The sequence below is a fragment of the Habropoda laboriosa genome, unplaced genomic scaffold (genome assembly GCF_001263275.1).
Source record: "Habropoda laboriosa isolate 0110345459 unplaced genomic scaffold, ASM126327v1 scaffold6078, whole genome shotgun sequence".
Lineage (NCBI taxonomy): Eukaryota > Metazoa > Arthropoda > Insecta > Hymenoptera > Apidae > Habropoda > Habropoda laboriosa.
The window spans coordinates 6834-11938 of record NW_017105962.1 but is presented as its reverse complement, the minus strand read 5'-3'; the positions used below and the strand labels follow the sequence as shown (position 1 = coordinate 11938).

General features: G+C 31.2%; 1 protein-coding gene across 1 annotated transcript in view; it reads right to left on the bottom strand.

The window, feature by feature from the left end:
* LOC108578277 (proteasomal ubiquitin receptor ADRM1-B) overlaps positions 1–5105 on the bottom strand; it is an 8109-nt gene that overhangs the window by 1133 nt on the left and 1871 nt on the right. The gene's annotated exons all lie outside the window — the stretch shown is intronic.

Below are 5105 nucleotides of genomic sequence, written 5' to 3'. Positions count from 1 at the left end.
ATATAATTAATCAAAAAGAAAGGTAGATAATATGCTATAGCGAACTATTATTTGACACTAAATAAAATGTTATTGTATAAGATTAAAATACATGACTATCTTTTGTAAACTATAGTGCAGTGGTTTGTGTACATGTATACACGGTGCTGCTTAATATATGTATACAGTAGACGTAAAACTAACGATCCTAAAATCAAAGACAGGATTTCAATTAGAGGCTAATATAGAGAAAAGTTCAGTATTAAAATGAAGATGCAAATTTTTATATAATGAAGATTCATTATAGTAAAAATGAAAAATAATATGAATATAATATACAGGGTGTATCTAGTAATTGGGCCGAGTTATAACTCGGTTGTTATTGAAGACTTAAAAAAATTGTAGAGGAACAACTGAACAATATGGTGAAAAGTGTAAAAAAACGTGTAAGAAAATGTTTAGAATGCAATGGTGGAACATTTGAACATTTACTGTAGATGTTGGAAAAAGAGGTAAATATTTTGAAAAGTATTGAGTTTTTCACGATTGTACCCTAATACTTTTTTATTCAGAATAGCACGAGGATTCAATTCATGTAAAAACATCATAGAGTAGCATTAAAAAAACGAGTGCAATTTCACTTTGCAACTACACCGATGTACTTCCGTAAAAAGCCGCATTGCAGGATGATACAACTTGTTAAACCATGCAATACTTTCCTCTACAATTTTGTTCTATCTTCAATAAGAACTGAGTTATAGCTTGGCCCAGTTACTAGATACCCTGTATATTTCTAGTATTGTCTGCAGGACTCATTTTAATCTATAAATGCTTATATTTTAAAAATTATGTTAATTTGCTTTTAGAAGATTAAAGGAGGGATACATTCAATGGATGTATTGTTATTTGAAGTTCAGTTGGATTTTTTAAATAATATATAATAAGTCACGTCAAGCGAGCAATATCACGTTCCACGCTTCACGCAGCGATATCTATTGATATACATAAGACGACCCTCGAAACCAATCCTAAACAGTGAAAAATAGCGAAAGCTCTAAAGTACTTGCAATAGTATATTCTCTAGAACCTAGGGTACAGACTATATAATTGTAAGCTATGCCGAGCTTTACCTCGTGAACGACTTGCTTAACGTAAACTCAAAGATGTCTGTAAACTTATCACCGGAAAGAAATAACAACCATACAAACATCCTTCCACTAGCATGGCAAAAGGAATCATTTCAAAAAAGTACAAATTTCCCAAGTAAATGAATTTCTGAATCACTCGTATGTAACGTTAGACAAAAAATAGTTTCACGTTATTAGAAATACCAAATGATAGTAATGTGCCTGAAATTCCGTCATCTATAAATATACCTCTACCACTGCCGATCTTACTTTAAGACTTCTTCGACATTCAAATTATGTCAAATGAATTGGGAACTATCAGGAATAAGGATGAATACAGCTTAAAACCAAAAAATGATAAGGTGAAAATTTTACCCAAAAATGCAGAGCCGTACAAGAAAATAATTGAACACCTGAAAATATTTAATGCTAGATTTCACACATATCAGCTCAAGTAGGACAGAGCATATAGAGTTGTTTTACACAATATATATGTATACATATATTACTCTGCAAATATGGACGAATTGAAAGAAGAGTTAATGATACTGGGACATGGGGTAACAAATATAACTAATATTATTATTGTTCCTCATAGATTTAAAACCAAGCTATAACAATAAACAAATATACCAAATAAAGACGTTAATAAATTGCATTGTACAAATAGACCTCCTTTATAAGAAAAGGAAAATTGGTCAAAGTAAAAGATGTCAATAATATGGACACACACAACTGTACTATAATCACGATTTCTGCTGTACAAAATACTCGGAACTGCATCCCACTATTGACTGTACGAAACCAGCTCATATTCCAGTAAAATGTACATTATGCGACGGTGACCATCCTGCTAATTATAGAGGCTGTTCAGTACATAAGGTAGTGCAACAACGCAAATTTCTAAGACCAAAGACCAAAATACTGCCTAATCAACCAATACCGCACCAACACAGCATAACAGCAACCAACGAAGTGTATACTAATCCCCCTACTACTTACGCAGAAACAACCTTAATATCTTCATACAGTCTAGAGAAAAATATTTTTACAAACTAGAATATACACTTATAGGACAAAGAGAACAAATCAATAATATGCTAATCTTACTGACAGCAATAGTAACAAAAATAATTGCAAACCTGTACGCATTGCTCTATGGAATGCGAATAAGCTCATGCGGCGTAAATATGAGCTTGAAGCATTTATTATCAGCCAAGAAATTCAAGTAATACTCATTTCCAAAACCCCCCTCACTGATAAAAATTACCTAAAAGTCATGACGCAACGTCTTAGGAGTAAAGCACAAGGTGGTATTGCTACAATTATTATATGTAATTTAAGACACTATAAACTCCAAACCTACAATCACAAGTATATTGACACAGCTCTGTTACTGTATCAGCTAGGAGCAATAGAATACTTAATGTATATCATCGAAGCAGTCAGATCCGCAACTTTTACAATAGTACATCCAATCCAGTACACCTATCCAGATTTCATTACTGAGAGATCGCTAAAAAGAGAAAGCTGAAAAAAACGAGGAAAAACTCTAGATCCCCTAATGGCAAGAAACTGCTGAATATAGCAACCAGGAAACTCAATCGACTATACTGTACAAAAGCGAATCTTTCAGTAGTTGCTTAAACAGCCTAACACCAACAGAAGCCACTGATTACTCTCTTTGGAAGGCAACCAAAAGGGTTACAAAACTACAGAAAACAATTCCGCTTATTCGGAACTTGCAAGGATGCTGAGCTAAGAGCCCTCAAGTAAAGGCAGATGCATTTGACACCTTTTTGCCGAAGTATTTAAATCTTTCCCCCCGATCTCTTAAGTAATAGAATCATTCGGAATATTTATAAATTCCCTATCAGTTATCTCCACCTGTCAAACTGTTTACGACTGAAGAACTTAAGATAATGATAAATATTAGAATAAACACCAAAAAAGCTTCTAGGCACAAGTTAATCACAGATAAAATAATCAAAGAACTTCCTAAGAAAAATATAGCATTAATATCGATGACAATAATAACATCGATATTCAATGCTATACTACGCCTAGGCCTCTTTCCTAAACAGTGGAAAATTTCACATTTTGTAGTAATAAACAGACCTGCACATGAAATATCATCACATCGCCTTACCAGCCTTTTACCAAACGTATGGAACCTGTATTAACGAAATTAAATATAACACTAGGGCATCAATTTGACTTCTGAAGACAACACTCAATCCTTCAAGAAATTCATAGGCTAGTGATTATGTAAGACAAGATTTTGAAGGAATATTGTTCTGCTGTCTTTCTAGAGATTAACAGGCATTTGATAAACTTTAGCACACAGGTATCCTTTATAAGCTAAAAAAAGCTACTATCACACTCTCTCTATAAACTATTACTATCATGTTTAACTAATAGCAAATTCAAAGTCAAGTTTCAAGAAGTAATTACCCAGCCTATCCAATCAATTCTGGTGTTCTGCTGTCTTGAATCTTATTTATACTGCAAATATACCAACCTCGGAAAAAATAGCCACAGCTACGTTTGCAGATGACACGGCAATTCTTGCCTCTCATGAAGATCCATCTGAAGCCACCAAAAATTTATAAGAGCACCTAGACAATATAGCTATTTGGCTCAAACACTGGAATATTTAAGTAAATGAAAATGAAATAAATCATGTGATTTTCACTCTATGCAGAAATATATGTCCTTCAGTGAAGTTAAACAGTATAGTAATTCTACAAAGTGATTCAGTTAAATATCTTGGTATGATATTAGATATAATAGAAGATCAGTATGGAAAAACCATATACAAACTAAATATACTCAGCTCACGGTAAAAGTAAAAAAGCTGTACTGGATGATAAAAAGATATTCTAAATTAAAGTCAGAAAACAAATTACTGATATACAAGATTATTCTAAAACCTGCCTGAACAAAGTGTCAGTAATTCGAATATAAAAATTCTACAAAAATTTCAATCAAAAACTCTACGCGACATATGTGACGCCCCACCGTACGACATAATATACAACGATTTGACAATACCTACAGTTAAACAAGAATTAAACAACACTTAACACAGCATAAAAATACATTAGCTTCAGAATTGATTTATTCAGATAATCATATAGATTAAAAAGATGCACATGCAAATACAACTCTCTAATGTAACCATTAAGCTAAGTTACTCCACATGCCACGATTTAATGTCATCAAGTTTACTTATAACTTCCTGGGAGGAATTAATTGTAAGTACTTTAACTAAAAAAAAATAACAAAAACAAAAGAAAAAAAATTGTACAAGTATACTTAATTTAACTTAATTAATCGATTTTTTTCTTTCTATTACTCCATAGTGACAAAAATGATTTTAAATACTTTCAATAAAAAAGAAAAAGAAAAAAATGCAATAGCAAAGAAATTAATACTGATATAATCCTCAAGCATAGAATAAAATTTATAAATTTATTTATGATTAAATTATGTAGGGATTGCATTCATCTTTTATTTATGCTATTTATCATATTCATAAGTAAAGTTTAAACATGTTCATTGTTTAAAAGACTAACTCTAGTGAAATTCAATACCTCTTTTTAGACAACTACTTTGATTAGTATAATATAAAAGTATTATCCTGTATATATATTAGATTCTCTATTTATATATAAAAGAAACTGTCATTTGTAGCATTTTATGGGTTCAAATTGAAATGGTGTTTGCAACAAATGTACAATATAGTAACTTTGTTGTTTGAATTAATTATACTACTTGTGCAAACTAGTCAACTTGGCAGTGTTTATTAAGTGTATAAAATCATAGAAAATTGAAAAGAAATAGTACCAAGTCGATATATTTTATCTAGTGTCTAATTGTACTATATAATATAGAAATAGTGTTGGGTACTGGGTAAGCAACATTAATTATCTTTGGGAATATATATAGAAGTATGTTAGAATAATCTGTAAATATCAATAATTATATCCAGCTGTA